Source organism: Tamandua tetradactyla, chromosome 7, assembly GCF_023851605.1.
Source record: "Tamandua tetradactyla isolate mTamTet1 chromosome 7, mTamTet1.pri, whole genome shotgun sequence".
Lineage (NCBI taxonomy): Eukaryota > Metazoa > Chordata > Mammalia > Pilosa > Myrmecophagidae > Tamandua > Tamandua tetradactyla.
Window position 1 is genome coordinate 55,107,615 of NC_135333.1, and position 24,812 is coordinate 55,132,426.

The 24,812-nt window shown below is 38.0% G+C and overlaps 1 protein-coding gene across 5 annotated transcripts in view; it reads right to left on the bottom strand.

Moving 5' to 3' along the window:
* The window catches only part of LOC143689673 (uncharacterized), a 208,152-nt gene that overhangs the window by 81,122 nt on the left and 102,218 nt on the right, over positions 1–24,812 (bottom strand). The window lies entirely within an intron of this gene.

Below are 24,812 nucleotides of genomic sequence, written 5' to 3' on the forward strand. Positions count from 1 at the left end.
GCATATTTTAAATTTGCAAAAACATTTGGCAATTAATTTATTAAGGAGTATCCAGGTAAGCTAGTCTTTGGCAAATGGCAAGTGTACATTTCATAAAATCCCAGATCCAGTTCCCGGGAAGAGAGAGGTTTTAAGGGACCATCGCAGCCCACAACTCCTCTTACGTATACATTAGCAGGATAGTTCTGGGACCCCCCTTGGTGGGGGTTGGGGAAGGGCAGTAGCACCACCACCTGCAAACACAGTGTCACCCTAGGCAAACAACTGCCTGCATCTGTCAACCAATCCTAGCCTATGCTAACAGAATTACAAGTCATTGCCATTCAGTTGGGTGACTGCTGAGCAGAGAGCAGCCAGGCCAGTCTGCCTCTCAACATTAGAAATGCCTGCAGCCGGAGGAGAATAGAGGATGATAAACAGGTCAATAAAATGTTTCTGGGGTTACACTTAGTTTTGAAACCCGAAGGTGTCCTGATTGTATCCAGTTAACCACATATGGGTTGCTGCATTCTCTCTGCTATGAAAATGCAGGTGTTACCACCCCAGGAAGTCAGCAGCATTGGGTGGTTACTCTCTGAGCCCCCACTGCTGGTACTAAGGTCTGAAATTGCTTGTTTACAACCCCATGCCCCTGTGCATCCCCCCCTACATCTCAAGTCCCATCTAGAATCTGGAGGCAAATAAACAAGATTCAGAAGACCAAATTCTCCTTATGCATATTCATCTCTGGAGGGTTATTGGCCTCTTCCCTGCAATGGGCACTGAGAGCGCCCTATAAAAATCCAACATCCCTGAAAGTCAGGCTCAGCCTCTGGAAAGACTTTCTGATGCCACAGGCAACCTCAGTATGATTTCTATTTGTGAAAATGTACCCTTTCAAATGAGAGAGGTGGGTGAATAGAAAGCTCTTGGGCATATGCTAATGCTACAATTTTATTAGTTTAAGCACTGTCTTGTAGGTTACAATGAATTAACCAATTAATAAATCTATACTTATCAAGTATCTATTCTGCACCCAGAATATTATTGGGTGCTAGAAAGGAATACATAGAACTATAACACATTTTCTCCATCTTCTTAGATTTAAAGACCACATAGTTCACTTAATAAAACTTTTGAGCACATATTGTAGGCAAAGCTGACATTCGCCTAATCATTGAAAACAAAAGACAGGCTTGATCTATAGCATTCATTTTAGGAATGATTTTGAATTGCCTTTTGGTTTAATCAAATCAGATCAAGGTACCCAAAGTTTACTGGCTAGCCGGGATGCTACTGATCCTTGAGGAAGCACATCTTCTAATCACTCAAACAGTGAACCAATAAATTCCTGTAGTTAAGCCAACCCACTGTGTGGTATTTGTCATAGCAGCTAGGAAACTAAGACAGTCCTTATGCCTGTAGATGGGATTTATACTTATGTCTCAGGGTGATTTCTAAGTAGGAAGGGCAGGTAGATTAAGAATAAGGTGTTAAAAGGAAAAAAAGTTACCTTCTAAAGAAATCAGTTTGTGCAGTGCTCTAAAATAAAATTAAACATACAGTTCCCGTTAAAACAAATGTTCAGGACTGCTGAACAAGAAATTTTATAGATTAAACTAAATAGCCTTGCCATCCTATTATTTACTCAAACCAAGGTGAAATCAAGCAAATGTCTGAAGGAACTTGACCAATAATAACATTCTATTTTTTTCCTTTGTTTTTTCCTTTGTTTGTATTATTTTCTGGGAATTTTTGTTCATGGGGAGAATGAAACTGGAGGCATTAGTTGCGGGTGGAATGACTCTCATAGCAACCCAAGCGGGTATTGATACTGCACTTGGTGGTCTGTGAGGAGAGGATGGGGTTTGAAAATGAAAGTGTAGTCTTTAGAGAAAATCATTATGGTCCTGACAATTTTCAATAGATAAATGCCTAGGGAAAAAGTAGCACACACACACACACACACACACACACACACACACACAAATTCTGAGAAAAGAGGAGATTAACAATGGAACTTGTTGCAAGTTATTGTTTCACTGATTGCTGTTAAATTCTACACTGGAAAATTAGATGAGGTAAATTCTGATTTAATAAGATGGGCAGTGCAACGGTGACTCAGTGGCAGAATTCTCGCCTGCCATGCTGGAGACCTGGGTTTGATTTCTGGAGCCTGCCCGTGCCAAAAAAAAAAAAAAAAGATGTATGGGTATCTTTGTCCCCTAAAAGCTGGCATAAAGAAGATAAAATTGTGGTGCATAGTGGGTCTTTAAAAGTAGACCAAGGCTGGGGTGCACGGGGAGCTCAGTGGTAGAATTTTCACCTGCCCTGTGGGAGACCTGGGTTCAATTTCCATTCCATGCGCTTCCCCCAAAACAAATAAACAAATGAAACAGGCAAACAGCAAGAAAATCAACAGATGGTGCTGCAATAACAGGATAATCACATGAAAAGATAACAAAATGTGACCCTGCCATACAGCATATTAAAAAAGCAGACCTAAGCGTCAAGAACTAGGCTACTGGGTCCCTCTTTTAAAAGAATAACACAGATTTTAAGCACATCTATGCAAAGGGAAATGAGCCACAGGGATTTAACAGTGGAATTATTATCTGGCTATCAGTCATGTTTCTCATTGGGAAAAAAAACTGAGAATATTTTAAAGATATGTATCTATTTTTAATTAGGAGGCCTAGGTTCTAGTCTGTGCCCTGACAAAACTAATTGTTTTTTTTTTGAGCTAGCCATTGAACTTTGAGTTACATATTCCTCAACTGAAATGTGCTCACTGGGGGCACATTTCCCAGATCCGGTCCAGTGCTGAAACAGGTGTATCCATGACACACATTTGGGATGTCTTTCCTTGTTTTTGCAGCATGTCTCCTTGAATATGAAATTAGATTAGTATAACCCAAATCTCTAAAAGGAATATCCCTGTCATATCTCAAAGGACAATCTGGTAGGTTCTTTGGAGAATGTGCTCCCCTTTCCATACTTGAAAGGGCCTAAGGGGTAGGCGTCCTTGCATCCCCATAAAGGACGCCATGTCCTGGGGCAAATGGGCTGATTGCTGAGTGCGGTAACTTAGCCTTCCTGCTTCTTGCTCCAGGCCAGGCCAGTACCTTGGCAAGCAACCTGACTGGGATTCACTGGAAGGCTGGGAAGTTCATAAATCTCTGAAGGTGAGCCTCTCTCCAAACATGAAATCACACCCAAGTCCACGGAGTTTTAGCCACAACACTGAGCAGCCCCCATGACAGAGGAGGGAGAACAGTTGGAAGCTGCAGGCAGTCGGAGGCTGTCACAGGGAGAGGAGAAGAATGATTCTGAGAGTGTTGGTGAGGAAGACGATGGGAAACAGGCCCACAGAAAAGGAGGTCAGGGAGCGGTAATGAGGCAGGAAAGCAAGAGAGGAACGAAGGGCACCGATGAAGGAAACAGAGGGGAGGGAATGAATATGGGAAGAGAGAGAGAACCTGAGGTGCTGGGGGAGTGCAAGAGCTCTCTGGGCTGCCTGCTCTTCTAAGACACCTTCACACACTACCTCAAGTATTCACAGCTGAGAAGGAAGGTATTGCCAACCCGATCTCACAGATAGGGAAGCCTCAAGAGTTTACCTTCCCCCAGGGAGTCCGGTTACCTCAGTAATTTCCCTCAAGGACTTTCAGCAGGAAAGACGCAAAGTTATTCAAAACTAGATATCTGTACTTCCAAATGCATTGGATCCTAAGACTGACAGGGACTATCAGAAGTCATGTAGTCCCATTTGAGGCATTTGAAGACTTTCAGGAATGTCATCAGGCAACATTTGACCAGAGGGGCAAACAGAATCCCCTCCACAATTCTGTGGCCTCTGGCAATGATGTGGTTCTATTTCTGAAGTGGTCCAGCCCATGAGGTTTGGACAGGGCCTTAAAAAATACCATTTTCTACCATGGTTTACTTGCACTAAGACAATACTGTAGTTTAAAAACTTGAGCCCATTTCCCCACCCCACCCACCCCTACTTTCTTTCTTGTTCCCTATTCTGACCTACACAATTTCCTATGTCTGGTCCTTCTTCCGCATTTCATAGTCAGGGGCAGGCCATATTCTCACGCATGATTGAGTTCTAAATCATACGGTGGTGCAAAACCCACTTACTATGAATTACATTTGTTCCTCATCCGTCCCAGAGTATATACCCTGCACACTATCAATGAGCATGAGTGCCTCTGCAGCACACGGTGACACGATGACAGTCAGGGATCTCACAGGAGCCTGAGGAAGGCAGGGGTTAACCACCAACGGAAGATCAACTTTAACAGCCTTTATTAACCCTGCGAGTGTTTCTAACCACTGCCTTCAGGATACAGCAAAGGAACCCAGTTTCCCTCATCTTGTACCACAGAGCTGATATTCAGGAAGAAAAAACTGTTAGTCCACCTGTATGAGTCTCATGTGGCTTTTGCTACCTACCAATGTAATTGACGTGATCACTTTATTCTCCACTTGCTTGCTTTCTGCCGGAGGTAAGTGATTTCTCCCAGCTCAAAGCGTTCTCATATGCTTTCAAGAGTCAATACCAGAATCCTTTCGTGATCAGATTATCAACCAGTGTGTTTCTGAGACCACCAGAGAGAGGATTGTAGAAACACGATAAGGTAAACTCAGGCTGGTATCATGAAAACATCACCTGCCTGGGAATCAGGAGACGCAAAGTTTAGACCTGGCTTTTGCAATAACTCAGGTTGCAATAACCCAACCTTTTGGGGTTCCATTCCATTTAGCAAATATTTATTGACTATTTTTTGTGTTCTAGGCATTGTGCTGAGTGCTACAGACATCTGGACAAAAAAGCTACTGTCTTGCCTTCAGAATCTTCATGATACATTGTGAGAATCAACCATGTTAAAAAAAAAATTAACACCGGATGAGCCACGCCTTGATGGAAATAAGTACGATGTACAAGGAAGTGCTAGAAGAAAGAATTCATTTCCTCCAGGATGAGATTCAGTGAATTTGTCAACAGATCTTCTGTATTCTCCTTTGGGGAATGAAAAGGCTGAAGTAAAAACTCTCTCTATCTCTCCAGCCCTCTCATAGCTCTGAAATGCAGTGCGTCTATGAACACTGTATAAATCCAAGAAATCCTGAGAACCAGGAACATCCAGAGGCAGGAAACCCCTGAAGGTCCTGGTGGTTTGTGGGAGCCTAGCCACACAAACCAGTTCTGCTCAGAACGCCAAGCTACTGGGCAGAATCCCAAGGTCAGGCTGCTCTTTCACCTGGTCTCTTCCAAAGCACCTTTTGACAAATTCGCATCAACCTTTTGACAAGTGAACGACTCAATTCCAAAAGTACTTTATTGTGAGACTCTGGGCTGGGAGAGAAAGACAAGTTGAGATGAGGTCTCTGTCACTGAGGAGCCTATGACCTGACAGAGGTGAGAGAAGATGTGGTAAGCTCTGTACACACATCAGAACACACTATGTTGAGGTTTAAGGAGAGGAGAAACAAAGAATTAATTAAAAGAAGGAAAATGTCTCCCAGAGAAATCAAAACAAGCTTCATGGCATGCAAGCTTCCCATTGGAAAACTTATCCAAGGGTAGAGAGACAGCGAGATAAAATGAAGAGCGTTCTACACAGAACAAGCAACATGAACAAAGGTGGGAAGATTAAGGCATGGTAGGAAATAGTAAACAAAATTAGATATTGATCTGTGAATACAATGAAAAGTGAGATTTTTATAACTATTACTTATTGAGTTTACTCAGTGTGCCAAGAATTTCAAATATCCTGACTTATCCTTCACCACCACCTGGGATGTGGGTATCATCCCATTTTCCAGATAAGAAAACTGAGGCTTGAATATTTAGCCCAGCTTTGATTTAATGCAGGTACTTCTGATTCCAGAGTCCATGATCTTAACAACCATTCTTGTTTAGGCTGCAGTGTTTAATGTGAATGGGAAATGTATGCTTAACTCAAGAGCAAACAGCAAAAGTTTCCATTTTAAGGACAGAATTAACATGAACACCTCAGGTAAATCAGGCAGCAGTATGGAAAAGGAACTTGTGCAAGGAAAGACTGGAGATAAGGAAACTGACTTGGATGCTTTTGCAATGATACATATGCAAGAGTAATCAAAGACTCTGGGATGAAGCAATACAGTCAAAAAGGAAAGCGAGGCAAAGTACATATGAAAAACTTGATGGGGATAGACTCAGTAAGACCGGCTAAGGATTGGACATGGGGGAAGAAGTGAAAATGATGAACTTGGAGAATACTTTTGGTCCAGGGGTTGCTCCTGAGACAGAATCATTTGCTTCCATCCAGCCTCTCCAGTTTATAAGCAAGGGAGAATGAGTTTTCTAAATGTTTTTCTTTCCCCTAAAGTATAAATCCTACAAAGTGATATTTCTCTTGGACCTTAGTATATGAACAGATATAAATTGCAATTCCTGTAAGTTTCAAGAAATTTAGTGTTAGAAGGTTTATGTGGAAAGTGAAATAGGCAAAATTATCCTCTGCAGAAACTCTGACCTAAACCACCTTTTTCTAGAGAACATTGCATATAATAGATGCTTAATTTATGCTTTGAATGAATAAGTAAATAAACCCCAAGTACTTTCAACTTCTTCCTCCCCGTGAGGACTTTCCTCATTCCTTTCTTTCAAAATGGAACTCTGGAATCAAAAATTAAGAAAAAAAAATAAAGGATATGAGGACACAGAGTAAGGATGTACCAGGAGAAGACACGCAATCAGGGTTGAGTAGAGAGATCTTAGCTGGGTCTGTCTTCAGATATTTGGTGTAGCTCCTGACATACAGTAGGACTATAAACATTTGTTGAATGGATAATGAATGAATGAATCAGATTATTTGGCTTGGAAAATCTTAGGGGCACATATTTGAATGAGGGAGGGTGTGCAGCCACCAGTTCCAATAACTTAACTTGCCAATATGATTAATGTTCCTTTCTCCAGATGTCTTGGCCTTGCCTGCAAAACTCAACATTGAACACCTGAAGGAAAAAAAAAAGTCCCATTGGCAAAACTTGCTTTTAACAGTGGGAGACTCCCAGCAATGTTGCCAATATCCCGGGGCCCAATACCTTTCTGACTTTGCAATAACTCCCAAGTTAAACAAATTGCCAAAGAGTTATAAGCCTCTTACTAGTTGGATGGATTCCTCCATTTGCTCTGTTGGCTTAACTTTCCCTGCACACATGTTGCTGAGACCCATTGGTAATTCGTGTGCCTGCAAGTTTGTTCGGCAACTGAGGAACTCCGGCACTTCTGGGTTAGCATCTGCTCTGTGATCTATGATCTACGATCTCCACTCCCTCTTGCCTTCACTTTGAACTGAAGTACTGTGTTAAGCAACCCCGCTACCCACCACCCAACAAGCTGGGACGTGAGTCTTCATTAGTGTTACAACATTTGAATTTGATCCCAGGCTAACCAGTAACACCAGTCTTCAAACTGCAGAGGGATGATAGCCACAGCAACGTTGATGAAATGGCCTGTGCCAGTTCCATAATGTCAGAGGACAAAGTACAGCCCTGGAGATGGCTGGCAACAGAGATCCCAGAAGACTGAAACAAGAGAGGGATTGGAGAACACCATGAAAACTTGAGATAAAAAACTGGGCATTTGATTGTGGCCCCGAGTTTATACAACAGAAGCTGAAGTAGAGGGATGGTGGAGACATGGGATATTGTACCTGAATAATGATTTTTCTACTCTTTGGGGATAAAATCCACTTTAGAAATTAAATTATCCAGTTCAGTTCTCAGCCTTAAGTCATAAGTTATTGCCCAACTCCCTATTTCAATTTGGGCGAAATATAGGTACATACTAAATTTTGTTTCTGCATGGATTTCTATATAATGCAAGATGGTTTCATTACAAGACATAAAATGAGAATTGACCCTCAAAATTTATTCTTCAATGAAAGCCCCTTGAAAAGGATTATAAGCTAAGTTTTCTGGCTGCCTTTTCTTTGAAACGTGCAAATGTTTACAGTACACTATCTCGCTCTTCTCTTAGAATAAGTCAAGATTTATGCCAACAGACCAAGTAGTCAGTTTCAGCACACAATTTAAGTTGACTAAGTCTCCTACCTGGGACTAGATGAAGCAATCACTTTACAACTGAAGTCACGGGGTTAAAGGGAAAATCAGAGTCCACCAGATAACCATAACTCCACCTTTCCTCCTTAGCAGTGGTATGTTATTTCAACTAGTGTTTTTTCTAGGTGGACAGTCAAACAAGATTCTTCAGAGGATGGGCAGAAGAGTGAAAAGGTGGAAGAGGAGAAGAGAAAAAGGAAGGATAATATACCTGTGAAAGTTATGTAAAAACAAACAAATTCCATAGAAGTATTTTTGAAATACACAATGGGCTCAGGCTGAAATTTAGCATGACCATGACCCACATTCTTACTGAGCACCCTTTCTATCCTTGTCCTAAAAAGCAGTATATTTTGGAGAGAAGATGGCTTTTATTTTTACTACTTGAAGGTAAAGATAAGTGAATGATCTTTCTAGTGTCTATTCATAGCTGATAGGTCTTTCTCAGCTCTGTCTCTTCTAATCTCTTGTAATCACTAGGTTTTTTAGAAAAAAAAAATTCTGTCATTCAGTGTTCTCTAAAGGCTTTATTTATACGTCCACATCTAAAAAGATAAAGCAATATCATTTATAATTACTGTGTACCAGACATTATCAAAAGTTTTATGTACCTCTCATTGCTTCTTTCTCTAGCATGTCCTTTAAGTCATTATTGGAGAAAGAGTTCTACTAACTCTATCAAACCACTTATTAGTCATAGCAAGGTGCATTTGACATAGGGAAGGCAAGCTGAAATAAAACAGCTCTGATCACACTAGAAAATTGCTAAGATTTTTGAATGGTAGAAATGGCCTAATCATAAATATTATCCCCAACGTAAAGCAGTAGAAGTGATTGAGATAAGGTCTAATCCCTACTTATAACTCCTCAAGAAAGTCATCTTACTTACACATCTCAGTATGCCCAAATAAGAATGAGTTGAAAGCAAACTTTGCTTCTTAAAATGAAGACTGTAACAAATGTGAATTGGAGATTGTTAAATAATTGACAAAATACTAAGCATTTTATTTATCCTAAATTTTACTGGCATCATTAGGCAATTCTGTGGCTTCCTTCAGACTGGAGAGGGAAATAAGGTATTAAAATGGGGTAGGGGTCCCATGGAAATGTAATGTAGGTAAAACTTGATAAGGGGTATATTTGAACTCTGAATTCTCTTTTCAATATTTCTTTAAATCTAATTTCTTTTTCAAAATAGAATGTCTAAGAGGCTCATGTCATCAAGAAGGCAGAGTAAGACACTCTAGTACTTCATCCCCCAAGAAAAGTTATAACCAATAAATAAAAAATGACAGCCCCACATTTCTCAAAGTTTTGGAAAACAGTAAAAGGTTGCAGTAACAAAGAGAACACCGAATCAAGAAGAAGGTAACTTAAAAACTGTAGCTCTGAAGGACAACATTCACAAGACTAATCTGCAAAGATTGGGAAAGGTAAGCATATTTTGTTTTCTAATCTCCTGGCATTCAAGGAAATGGCTTTCAAAAAACAAATTGGATACAAGCTTAAGGTAAAGATGACTCATTGTCTAACTTTCAGATGCAACACATTAAAATATTCAAATGCCCAGGTTGCAGTAAAAGATTTCAAAACGTATGATGCAATGGGTAAAAATTTCCTATACAAAGGAGTGGGAATAAACATTAGAAACCATACATGAGGAATACCAGACACAGGACATAACAAAGACTTTTTAAAAATGGATTTAAATATACTCAAAGAGATAAAGAAAAACATGGACAAATAACTAAAGGAAATAGGAAAACAAAAGATGAACACAAAGAGAATTTCATTAAAGAAAAAGTCATGAAAAAGAACCAAAAAGAGCAGAAGACCACAGTAACAAAGTTTAAAATTCCCTGTGTGTGTGTGTGTGTGTGGGGGGGGTCATCGGAAGATTGAAGCTAGCAGGAAAAAAAACAGTGAACTCAAAGACAGTTGAAGCCATTCACTCTGAGGAGAAGAAAGAATGAAGAAAAGTGAACAGAGACTGAGGATCCTGTACGGTACCATCAAGTGCACCAATACATGATGTGGGAGCTCCAAAAGTAGAAGAAAAATGGCAAGGGATAGAAATAATGGCTTACAACTTCCCAATCTGATGAAAAACAGAAATATATGCATACAGACAAAACAAACCCAATTAGGCCCATACCACAGCATCTTATAATCAAACTGTTGAATGTCAAAGACAAAGAGAGAATTCTGAAAGCCACAAAAGAGAAGCCGTGTACCTCAATAAGGCAAAGTGCCAATGTCTCACTGGAAACCCTGGAGGCAGGAAAGCCATAGGGTGACATATTTAAAACACTGAAAGCAAAATATAAGAATTCTATATCTGACAGAAATGTCTTTCAAAAATGAGGGAGAGGTGAAATCATTCCAAGATAAACAAATGTTGAAGAAGGAGTTCATCACCACTAGAATAACCTTACAAGAAATTCTAACAGGAGCTCTTCAGGTTGAAAGGAAAGGACACAAGACAGTAGAACAAAAGTCATCTAAAGAAATAAAGATCTCTGGTAAAGGTAAAATCATGGGCAGATATAAATGCCAATACTATTGTATTTTTGGTTTGTAATGCCATGTTTTACTTCCTACAGGATCTAAAATGCAAATGCATATTAAGCAATGATAAATTAATTGGACATGCAACACACAAATATATAATTTGTAACAAAGACTACATAAACAAAGGGGTATAGTACACAGTTTGTGTACATTACTGAAATTAGTTTGGTATTAAAACTAAATGAGGTTGTTATAGGTTCATAGAACAAAGAAAAGTACTACTTATTGATCAAAGTGCCAATTCATTGAGGATTCACTGGTTGTAACCATATATGTACCTAACAAAAACACTTCCATATATATGAAGCAAAAGTTCACAAATATGAAAGGAGAAATAGATGATTCAACAGTAATAGTAGGAGACTTCAACACCCTACCTTCAATAATTGATAAAACATTTATACAGAAGATCAAAAAGAAGATAGAAGACCTGAACTATACTCCAAACCAATTATACTTAACAGACATATACAGAATACTTTTTCTGAAAACTGCAAAGTACACATTCTTCTCAAATGCACATGGATCATTCTATAAGATAGACCATATTTTCGGTCACAAAACAAGCCTCAGTAAATTTAAAAGGATTGAAAAACATCTTCTTCAACCACTGTGGAATGAAGCCAGAAATCAATTACAAAGGGAGAAGTGGAAAGTTCACAAATATGTGAAAATTAAATAGTACACTCTTAAAAAACCAACGGGTCAAAGAAAAGATCACAAGGGAAATTTGGGACTATCTTAAGATATTAAGAACACAGCACACCAAAACTTATGGGTTTCAGCAAAAGCAATGCAGGAGAAGGAAACATACAACTCTAAATCATACATTAAAAAAGAAGAAAGTTCTAAAATCAGTAAACTAACCTCTCACATGAAGAGCAAACTAAAACCAATGTGAGCAGAAAGGAGGAAATAATGAAGATTAGAGTAGAGATAAGTAAAACAGAAAATATAAAAAAATTAGAGAAGCAATTAAACCAAAAATTGGTTCTTTGGAAATAGCAGTAAAATTAAGAAACTTTTAGTTAGACCGACACAGACAAAAAGAGAAAGCATACAAATAACAAAACTCGGAAATGAATGGGGGCATTTTTACCAACTTTACAGAAATAACTTGATTAGAAGAGGACATCATGAACAATTGTATGCCAAACAAATTAGACAACCGAAATGAATAGACAAATTCCTAGAAACTCACAAATTATCTAAAATGATTCAAAAAGATATAGAAGACCTCAAAAGAATCAATAACAACTAAAGAGGTTGAATCAGTGATCAGAAACTTTCCAACAAAGAAAAGTCAATGATCAGATGATTTCTCTGGTGAATTTTACCAAACATTCAAAGAATTAACATCAACACTTCTCAAAAGCTTCCAAAATAGTGAAGAGGAAGGGGGACTTCCTAATTCATTCTGTGAGGCAAGCATCACCCCAATATGAAGCCAGGTGGAGATATTATCAGAAGAGAAAATTACAGAGCAATATTTCCAATAAATATAGATGCAGAAATCTTCAACAAAATACCAGCTAATACAGAAAGCAACTGCAATAAAAAAGATTATACACAGGATCAAGTGATATTTATCTAAGAAATGAAAGGGTGATGGTTCAACTTAAGAAAATCAATCGATGTAATACACCACATGATCATCTCAGTTGACACAGAAGAAGCATTTGACAAAATCCAGCACCAATTCTAGATAAAATTACTCAAAAAATGAGGAATAGAAAGGAACATCCCCAACATGATAAAGGGCATTTAAGTAAAATTAACTGTTCATATCACAGTCAACATTGAAAGACTGAAAGCTTTCTCCCTAAAATCAAAGACAAGCAAAAATGATGCTCAATAACACAATTGCTATTCAACATTGAATTGAAAGTTCTGGCCAGAGCAATTAGACAAGAAAAATAAATAAAATTCACCCAATTTGGAAAGGAAACAGTAAAACTATCCCTATTGTGATGAAAGATCCTATATAGAAAATATTCCAAAGAATCTACATGAAAGCTACTAAGGCAAATAAACAAATACAGCAAAGTGGCAGGGGACAAAGTGAATATGTAAAAATTAGTGATGTTTATATACACCAGCAAGGAATAATCAGATAAAGGAAATTTTTAAAACAATGCCATGTACAACAGCAACTAAAAAAAATTTTAAAAGCTAGGAATAACATGGTCATAATGGACTTGTACATAGAAAACTATAAAGCATTACTAAAAAAATTAAAGAAGATCTAAACAAAAAGAAAGATATTCCGTGCTCACTCATTAGAAGATTTAACATTATTAAGATGTCAGTATTACCCGAGGTGATTTACAGATATAATGCAATCTCAATCAAAATTTTAACAACCTTCTTTACAGAAATGGAAAAGCTAACCATGAAATTCATATGGAAGGGCAAGGGACCCTAAATAGCCAAAAACATCTTGAAAAAAGAAAAACAAAATTGGAAGACTTACATGTCCTGAAAATTTATTTTAAAGCTACAGTTTTTAAAACAGTGTGAAACTAGCACAAGGATAGACATACAGTCTAATGGAACAGAATTGGGATTTCAGAAATATACCCATGTCTATGGCCAATTGATTTTTGATGAAGATGCCAATTTCAATCAATGGAAAAAACATAGTCTTTCTCAACAAATGGTACTGGGTCTCCACATGCAAAAGAATGAAAGTAGGTCACTACCTCATACCATATACAAAAATAAACTCAAAATAGATTAATGACCTAAATATAAGAGTTAAAATTATAAAACTCTTCAAAAAAACATATTTTCAGAACCTTGTTTTAGGCAATGGATTCTTAGACTTTACACCAAAAGCACAAATAACAAAAGAACAAGAAGATAAATTGGACTTTATGGAAATTATAAACTTTTGTGCATCAAAGGACATTATCAAGAAAATGAAAAGACGACCAACAAAATGGGGAAAAATGTTTAGAGACATGTAACTGATCAGGGTTTAATATCTCGAATGGACAGAACTCCTACAACACAACAAGACAAGCAACCCAGTTAAAAGCATGGGCAAAGGGCTTGAACTGTTATCCAAAAATATACAAATGACCATGGAAAAGATGTTCCACATCACTAACCATTAGGAAATGCAAATCAAAATCACAATAAGTTATGACCTCATACCCACTAGAATGGCTATATTATTTTAAATGGAAAATAATAAGTGCTGGTCAGAATAAGGAGAAATAGGTACCTTAGTACTTGTTGGTGAGAACGTAAAATGATATAGCCACTGTGAAAACCAGTTTGGCAGTTCCTCAAAAAGTTAAACATGGAACTGTCATATGATCTGTCAATTCCACTTCTAGGTATATACACAAAAGAATTGAAAGTAGGGACACAACAATGCATATTTTGTACCTAGCAATGTTTTATAATGGTTATTATTCACAATAGACAAAAGGTGGAAGGAACACAAATATCCATCAACAGATGAATGGAAATAACAAATTGTGTATATATAAACGATGGAATATTACTGAGATTTAAAAAATAATAGGGTGGGCCATGGTGGCTCAGTGGCAGAGTTCTCACCTGAAATACCAGAGACCTGGGTTCAATTACTGGTGCCTGCTCATGCAAAATAATAATGATAATAATAAAGTTTTGATAGATGTTCTTCTATGTATGAAACTCAGAGACATCGTGTTGAGCGAAATAGGACTTAACGAGTCAGATGTTAAATGACTCCACTAGCATGAAATGGCTAGAATATGCAAATTTATAGAGACATAAATTAGAGTACAGGTTACCAGGGGCGGGGAGATGGGGAATGGGAAATCAATGTGCAGTGAGTGCAGGATATTGGTCTTGTGTGATAAGAAAGTTCTGGTAATGGATGGTAGTAAAGGTAGCACAATGTTTTGCATTTATTTAACACCACTAAGTTGTATGCTTGGGAATGGTTGAAATGGAAAAGTTTATGTCATTTATATGTTTCCACAATTAAAGAATGAGAGTGGCATTGTTTCCACAATTAAAGAATAAGAGTGCTATTAAAGAGACAATTACAATTAAATGCAATATATGATCCTGGACTGGATCTAGGGGAGGCAAAAAGGCCCAAAAGGACATTATTGTGACACACAAAAAAAATGGAATATACACTGTAAGCTTTATATCAATGTTACATCAAGTTCTTGAACTTGATAACCATACTTAAGGTGAATATCCCTCTTCTTAGGAAATACACATGATCCAAGTATTAAGGATCATGATGGATACAATTCACTTTCAAATATTTATGAATAGAGAGACAGACAAGTGGATAGATGGATGGATAGATGGATGGACAGATGGGTAGATGGAATAGAATGATATGGCAAATGTGGCAAAATGTTAAAAGTTGATAAGTCTAGGTATTTGGTTAAGGGTATGTTGGCATTCTTTAAGTGGCAATTGTCCTATAAGTTTGAAATTTTTCTAGATAAAGGGCTTTTAAAAGGCTTATTTAAAAGAAATGGAAAGATATTTGATGGTGAGCAGGGTAAACTCATAGCTACAGAATCAAATAGCTGGTTTCAAACCTGTGATCTTATATGCCAAATAATAACCAGAGGAAACTCCACCCGATATCCACAGAGGGCCGGTGCCTTCAGGAACAAGTAAACAACATGCTTATCTCTAGAGAACAAGGATTCCCAACACCTCTGCTGGGCAAAAAAGACTTCAATCATTCTGTACACCACAGCTCTTCCTACGAGGTCTCTGCAACTAACCTCTCTGAGAATCATTTCACTCATACATTGGGTCTTTTCCTGGGTGCTGTATCTCCATATATACATGGAGCTTTGATAATCCATCCTCTTCCTTCAGCAAATGCAATTTGGGTGTGGAGTCAAATCCCAGAAGTTACAGTGAGCAAAGAGGTATGGTATATCTATGAATCTTTTGTGTGTGTTTTTAATCTGTTATTTAAATTGTAAAGCTTACTGGGGAGATGAAAAAGAGAATAGAAGAGCTAAAGGCAGTTATATCAGTTCTGTGCAAACAAAGTTAATGTGGCTTGGTGCAAGCCAAGATTAGATGTGATTAAGTGCTTCTGTGTGAGGAGAAAACCCTTACCGAAAAATAGAAACCGCTGGAGTCTTTTGCCAACCTGCTTAAAATAACTACCATTGTGTTGGATTAAAAGGCATTTACTGAAGATTTTGTGAAGAATTAAGTGCAGTTGTTAGGCTTTTAAAACAGAAACAAGAATAGAAGAAAAGTAGTCAGTCAACATTGTCTTAGAAGATAAAGTTTTCAAATTAGCGGAGGATCTGGGTCAGTGGGAGGCTTCAGCAAATTGGGTTCTTGATTGGCAGTGCTTCTGAATTTTAGCAGCAAACAATGCTTCCCACCCCCACTCCACCTCACCCCCAATCTAGGGGACTGTGATTCAGAGTTGGCTACAGTTCTAGTCAGGGTTTTCCAGAATAGGAATTGGCTCACATAATCGTGGTGATTGGCAGGTCACAAATTGGGAAATCCGATGAAGGTTTCAATGAACTCTCCAGGGTAAGCTGACTGGCTGAATTAGAAATAGAAATTCTTCTTTCTCGGTGTTGAAATCATCAGTACTCCCTTTAAAGGCTTCAACTGATTGGATGAGAATTCTCTTACTGCTGAAGGCACTCTCTGCTGATTAAAGATGGAATCAGCCATAGATGCAATCAACTGACTAATAATGTCAATCCATGAAGTCCAGTGCTTGCTTGACCAAACAACTGGACACCATAATCTAGCCAAGTAGACACATAAAATTAACTATTACACCCACTGAAAGTGGTCATTTTTAGTGTCCTGTGGGTGAGTAGATGGTATCATTCTCCCAAAAGTTACATTCTTAACTCACCATTATTGAACTTGGGGAACAGACAGAAAAAGAAAAAGTAGAATTAGGCAGGCAGAAAGAAAATAAGTTCCAGAATATGACAACTGAGGTTGACTGTTTTGATGCTTTCTCTGTTGGTTCTTCTTTCATACTATTTTGAGTAAAACTAACAATTCCCAGATACTTTTGCATTGAAGAGGCCCCAGACCAAAAATCCCAATGTCCGGTATGGAGAAAGCTGTTCAGGCAGAAGGTAAAGCTCCTGCAGTTGAAAGAGGTGTTTAGAAAACTACTCTGAGGCATTTCTCAGCCCTGAACCTTCCTTAGATTGTCCTGAGGCAGACAGCGAGAAGCAGGGAAAAGTAGGCACAACAGCACTTCTATCTACTGTGTCAATTCTGGTCATGATTAGAGATCATACAATCTGTGGGTACTTTACTCAATGGCTGGAAAGGTTTAATTCAGATAGCACCAAAGCTTGTGCTTTCTAAAGGGTCAGCTGAGTGACCATTCTTTTCTTTTTCTTTTTTTTTTTAATTTTTTTTAATTTTATTTTTTTAAATACCAAAAAACAGCAAACGCAAACATTCCTGTTTTGATCATTCCGTTCTACATATATAATCAGTAATTCACAATATCATCACATAGTTGCATATTCATCATCATGATCATTTCTTGGAACATTTGTATCTATTCAGAAAAAGAAATAAAATGAACACAGAAAAAGAATTATACATACCATACCCCTTACCCCTCCCTTTCATTGATCACTAGCATTTCAAACTAAGTTTATTTTAACATTTGTTCCCCCTTATTATTTATTTTTATTCCATATGTTCTACACATCTGTTGACAAGGTAGATAAAAGAAGCATCAGACACAAGGTTTTCACAATCACATAGTCACATTGTGAAAGCTATATCATTATACAATCGTCTTCAAGAAACATGGCTACTGGAACACGGCTCTACATTTTCAGGCAGTTCCCTCCAGCCTCTCCGTTACATCTTGAATAACAAGGTGATATCTACTTAATGCATAAGAATAACCTCCAGGATAACCTCTCAACTCCATTTGGAATCTCTCAGCCATTGACACTTAGTCTCATTTCGCTCTTCCCCCTTTTGGTCAAGGAGGTTCTCTCAATCCCTTGATGCTGAGTCTCAACTTATTCTAGAATTTCTGTCCCACATTGCCAGGAAGGTCCACACCCCTGGGAGTCATGTCCCATATAGACAGGGGGAGGGTGGTGAGTTTGCTTGCTGTGTTGGCTGGAGAGAGAGGCCACATCTGAGCAACAAAAGAGGTTCTCTTGGGGGTGACTCTTAGGCCTAATTTTAAGTAAGCTTAGCCTATCCTTTGTGGGGTTAAGTTTCATATGAACAAGCCCTAAGACTGGGGGCTCAACCTATAGCTTTGGTTGTCTACACTGCTTGTAAGAATATCAAGAATTCAACTTGGGGAAGGTGAATTTTCCTACACTGAGTGACCTTTCTTAAATACAATGTTGGGAAGAGAAGTTCTGAACAGTTTGCAGGGTTCTTTTATCCCCCAACAGCTCCTACCCCCACCCCATTCCAACACTAAGAATCCTATTGGTTTCCCTGGTTCTTAAGGGTTACCTTAGGGCACACACATGCAGAAGAGAGTCACGTAATTGGTCTTCATATCAAAATGAGACCAGAGAAGACATTGCTTTAGAGCAAATTTCAAGCAGGGGCAATTTCAACCCCAAGGAACATTTTACAATGCCTGGAGACAGAAACAAAAGGCAAATATTGTATGGTCTCTTTTAGAAAATACTTATATGAAAATTGGAGTCTATATACTGGAAGCTCTTACAGCAGTCAAATTTATTCCAGTGCTTTAAGTGTTATTTCCAAATTCTGTGTATAACCTGATATTTTCCTGGAACTTTGGGTACTTATGTAACACCTAAGACTCAGAGTAAGAACTCTGCAGCTATGAAAGTCAGCATTCCTACATAAAGCAACTGTTAAAGAAGCTGGAAAAGAGATCAGACTTTAATTAGAGGTAAGAATGAAATCAATCTGGTTGGGACTAAGGTAAATCAGAATACAGGGTAAAGGATGATATTGTGTGTGTTTTAGAACTTCTGCTACTGTATGAGACCCAAGGAAGTGAGGTTTCCCCACCTGGGAAATCCCTGATACTCTCTTAAACATTAGGGACTCACAAGTTAGTAAGCCAAGCCCTTGATCTTGAGTCTTGCTCTTATGAAATTTCTATCTATAATGGTGAAGTTAAGCTTACCTATAATAATGCCTAAAAACTACAAAAAGGATCGAAGTTGTGAGACATACAATGAAGTGAATGAACCTTGGGGACATTATGTGGTGCAAAATAAGCCAGAAACAAAAGAACAAATGTTTCATGGTCTCTTTTAGAAAATACTTATAGGAAAATTAGGGCCTAGATTATTATTAGCTCTTATAGCAGTCACATTTAGTCCAGAGCTGTAAGTGTTATTTTTAGATTTTGAGATGCTGTGCTACATATGTATAATCTGGTATCTCCCTGGAACTTTGGCTACCTGTGTGACACCTAAGACTCAGAGCTGGAGTTCTGCAGCTCTGAAAGTCAACATTGCCACATATAGCAACTGTTAGAAAACCAAAAAAGAGATAAAGCTTCAATTAGAGATAATGAAGCCAATCAGGTCAGAACTAAGGTGAATCAGAACACAGGGGTAAGGAAGATAGTGTTTGTATTACACACACGTATGAGACCAAAGGAAGAGAGGTTTATTTTGTTCAAAACTTAAATTTTCTGTAGCTCATAATCTAACTTAACCTATCTGGATAGCTCATTTAAACAACCCAAATACATGGAGCCCAGAATGGGAATGAGGGCTTGTAATTCTGTATAGTTTAAGATTATACCCAAATACATCTCAGAATATGTTGGACAGTTAACTTAAAAATATTGGCAAAGTCCCTTGAGGACAGGAGAAAAAACATGAAGCTACTAAGTTTCAGCACCAGAAAAAATTCTGATACTGTCTCAAATGTGAAGCACTCCCTATTCAATAGGCCAAGCCCTTGATCTTAAAGTTTTCTTCTGTGAAGCTTATTTCCGTAACAGAGAAGCTTAGTCAACCTATAGTTAAGCCTAAGAGTTACTTCCAGAAAACCTCTTTTGTTGCTCAGATATGGCCCCCCCCTCTCTCTCTATGCTCAACTGGGCAAGTAAAATCCCCTTAAGTTTTGTCTTCCACTGCTGCCCCAATTATTTTCCCTTAATATTGTTGTGGTACTCGTGACATGTTCCTGTTCAATATAGACCATAGCAGGCAATAAGCAGTTTTTCTATATACCCTTCTATTATTAATTCTTTGTACAAGTGTCATACTTTTGATATAAAAATTTTTTTTAAAAAAGTTTTTACAACTCCACAAGAGAATGTACCAGTGTCTAAAACTACTCTGTTTCTGTCAATCTATTCTATATACCAAGATTTTTGCAGGTTGTTCAAGCAAAAAAAAAAAGACTAGCAAATAATCATATGTGGCAGAAAACACAGATTCTGAAAATATTCCATAATTTGTTTCAAAAATGTATTTCTTTGGTGAGCCTGTGCACAAGTCTTTTGGCTGCCCACCAGCCCTGAGCTTGCTGCAGTAGGCAATGCAAAGAGTAAAGGAAGCAGTTGGAATCAAGTGGAAAAAGGAACACACTTGTGAAAAATTAAAGCACAATATGGAAAGTGTTCACAAGAAACTTCAATGAAACACATCTACCTAAATATTAAATTAAGCAAGCTAAAATGTGTTACATGTAATCATTTTAAGGCCATAAAAAGTTAAATTGCAAGCTGAACAACTACTGATTAACTTGCTCTGAGAGGTGATGGAATGTGAGCCAGTGGCTGTCTATCAGCATCATTTCTAATCATCAAACTCAATAAATGAGATGCTTTCCTCAAAGCCACTAGAAGGCCACTAATAGATTGAATTGACCCAGTTCTACTGAAAATATCAAGTGACTATCAGGACAATATGCAAGAAAGAAACTGAACAAACTTAGGCTAAACTGACAAGAGTAGTTCTTTACAAAATCAAAGATTTGTAATTGCCCTCGAAAAATAAAGTATTTGGTAGCAAAAGGAAGGTCGAGTCAAAGTAGATCACATTTTGCTCAAAAATTAAAAAGAAATATTGAATTATTTGAATTTGAAATAGTGAGAGAACTCAAAACTAAAAATTAGACAAAAAAGAAAACATTTGAATAAAAAAAGAATTTCCTGTGGCATAACAAACTAATTGAACATACCAAATGCTGAGCTAGAACATCATTCAGAAATCTGCATCTGATTCTTTTCCTCCTTGTATTATTAAATCTAGATCTTATGATTACTCTAAGTAGACAAATGTAGCAACTCACAGCAAATGACAGCAAAGCAACTCACTCTCCTGGGAAAAGGCTGTGACCAGGAAAATCTAACCTAGCAGAGGGAAGTCCTGGTAACCCAAATGATGTCGTATGACTGGAGAAGTTTCCACCTTTGTGGAGGTACCTTAGTAGGTAAGTGGAAGATTGCAAACCAAATCCAAGAAGTTCTGGGATCGTAGTATAGGTACACAGTGTTGCACCAATGAGGAGTTTTCCTGGCCCACCGCTCATGGTTCCCCAACTATCAGGAGAGAGAGAAATAGAAATTGACATAGCCCATCTGTGGAGAGGAAGCCCTTTGCCTAAGGTCAACCCAATTCTGTCTCCTTAACCATCTGCAGCTGGTTCAAGATGGATCATGGGCTCTGGATTTCACACACTCGTTAAAGGAGCATCACACAGATGCATGGCACCATCTCAGGGCTTCCTGGGACAAGTTTATTTTTTATTTTTTATTTTTACAGAGGAATCGAACCTGGGTCCTCTGGCATGGCAGGCAAGCAATCTTGCCTGCTGAGCCAGCGTGGCCCGCCCACAAGTTATTTTTTGTTTGCACAAATTTTTCACTAGAATACAGGAACAATAAACTGACTTGAAATCCAACACTTGGAGTAGCAGCACTCGTCGGTTGCTATCTCTCAGCTAGACATATAATAATAGCCATAAAAGGAGATGAACACTGGTATACCAAGAATCTTCTGAGTACTACCCCAGACAACAATCTGGGGTTCCTTGTATGGAAAACTGCTGTCACAAGAGGTTAAAACTTTAGGAACATGACAGCTCTAACAGGCTGGATCTCACAGAACTGAGCAAACTCAAGTAAGACACACACACATACAGGTAGGCAGACAGCTAGAAAGCATTTCATTTTACTTGAGTGTGTATATATATATATACATAAAAGGATATATATATAGTCAATTTAAAATTTGATGATTGCAACAATTAACCGAAAAAATTACAAGTTTTGATTTTTTTTTAAAGATAATCACAGCTAATTGACTTTTAAGACTATGGAAATTTAACAGCAATAAAGTAAATAAATATTTTATATCCAAATGGATGTCCTACACTGGAACTCAGAGAATATTCCAGTTTGGTAAAGACATGGCCCAGGAAGTGTTCATGGAAAATATTGGACTTGAACTGAGTTTGAAAAACTCACAGCAAAAAACAAATGTGCTTTTCATTATTTTGTACCAGTGGTGGCAATCTCAAAAGCCACCAGCCTTCTGGCCTTAAACAGAGGGTTTGACAAAGTAAGTAAGGCTCCTATTTCAGATTTCACTAATGTATCATGTAACCTCACCATACCACCTCCGACCTTTGTATCACTGGCAGCAGCCCTAATCAGTTTTCCCAGCTCTGTACTTGCACGTGGTGCGGTGGTTAATTTTGACACCAAAAACACACTCTTAAATGATCATGATGATGAATATGCAACTATGTGATGATATTGTGAATTACTGATTATATATAGAGAATGGAATGATCATATATTAAGACTGTGTTCCTTTGTTGTTAAATTTTTTTAAAAAATTTAAATTAATAAAAAACAAACAAAAAAACCCACTCTTAGGAAATCACCCAACAGGTGGAAGGGAGCTGAGCCATAGCTTTAATAATAATCTCTTTAATTACTGTAACTTTTCACTTTCCGAACATTTCATATTATGTAGAGCTATCAATATGCAAAAAAGATGAGGAAACAATTTGACCTGCATTGAGAATCCAACATGGAAACTTGATCTCCTGGTGTGGAGCCCCTAATCGTCCAAGCCAACCAGTTACAACATCCAGACAACTATCACTCCTTAACTTAAATGTGATAAAGTCAAAATTTAGAAATCAACAGAGAAAGGGCCGTGCAATGGTGGCTCAGTGGCAGAGTTCTCACCTCCCATGGCGGAGACCTGGGTTCAATTCCCGGATCCTGCCCATGCCCCCCTCCAAAAAAAAAAATACACAAAGAAAGAATTTTTAAAAATGATAAATTCATAAAATTCCTTGTAACATATTGAAATATGCTAAATCAAAAGTGCACTGTGGTTTGCCCTTGAAGGACATATATTAGTTAGGATTCTCTAGAGAAACAGAATCAGCAGGGAACACTCCCAAAAATAAAATTTATAAAAGTGTCTCATGTGACTGTGGGAACACAGAGTCCAAAATCCACAGGGCAGGCTGTGAAGCCCATGATTCCGATGGAGGGTCTGGACGAACTCCACAGGAGAGACTCACCAGCCGAAACAGGAAGAACCTGTCTCTTCTGAATCCTCCTTAAAAAGCTTTCAGTGATTGGATTAAGCATCACTCATTGCAGAAGCACCCCCCTTTGGCTGATTACAAATAGAATCAGCTGCGAATGCAGCTGACATGATCATGATTTAATCCTATGAAATGTCCTCATCGCAACAGACAAGCCAGCACTTGCCCAACCAGACAAACAGGCACCACCACTTGGCCAAGTTGACACATGAATCTGACCATGCCAGGACACTAGATGAATTGTCCTACAGTTAATATCCTATATACAACCACAGAAACAAACTAAGGCACTTTGACCTGTGTGGAAACATAGAGTTTTGGAAAGAGAAGCCACTGATGAGATCATTGGCCATCCCCCACCCCCACACCCCCCACACAGAACATGTAAATTCTCTTCATAACATCCCAGATAAGTAGGCTGACAGTCTCCTGGAGCACTGCAATGATGAGGCCCTCACCCCTTATATTCAGACAGTTCTAATATTCTTAAGACTCATCTCTCTGATCATGCTAAAATAGGCCTCCTTAAATCTTCCTATTAATCATAGTTTGGGCTTCTGGAAACACTCAGGGTTCTGGGCTTTAGGTAAATGTTCTGGCACCCAATCTCCTTGTACTGCAATCACTGCTATCAGTGCATGTCCACTGGGAACAAAAAGTTTCTTGGGTTCCAGTCCTACCAGAAGAGAACTGTTGCTGAAACCTGTAAAGAATTACTCTTCAAGGCAAATCAGAGTGTCTCCAACTTCTAATCTAGTTTGTTCAGCGATAAGAACAAAGTTGAATGCAAGCAACAAGCTTTTTTAAGGCAGAAAAAAATAAACTGATTACATGTAATCACTTATATTGAACTGTTTCTAGCCTAGATCTAATCTTAATATAATGAGTATTGTCATGAGATAAAGATAATAATAATAATTTTGTTTATAAACCATTTTCCAGCCAGTGTGCTTGGGGCATTGCATGATCATATACAATGATTAAACACTATTAAGGACATCAAATGAATAACCTGCCAGCTAAGAAATGAATAATGCTAAAAGAATAAGGGTCTCATGTTCGAAGTATGGAAAAATGGTACCAGGTGACATCACAAAAAAACTCTCAAATGTTCAAAGGCAAAAGTAAAGTAAAGAATAAAAGAAGCTTAAAATGGTGAGTTGTATTTCATTAAATAACTCCTGAAAATTTATAATCTTTTTGAAGTAGTACGAAAGTCAGGAATGGAATTCCTTAAAGGAAGAAGTTATTTAGATAAAGATATCCCAATCTAAGAGGTTTTGATTTAAGAGAGGCAACATGGCATCAGATTATCAGGGTTCAAAGCACAGCCACAGCTCTTCATGTGGCAAGTTGTCTACTCCTCCATACCTGTTTCTATAAATGGGGAGAATAACCATCCCTATCCCAGAAATAGCAAACAATGAGGAGATAGAACATAGCATACCCTTTAAAAATTTCCCAATGCCATAAGAGTTGAGTTAAATAAGAATTAGCTATAGGTCATTATAATTTAAAAGCTAATTCAATATGTAAGGGATAGCTCCAAGTTCTTGTCTTCTTAACTGCTCTAATTACTCTGGGAAAAAAAATCTCTTAACTCTTCC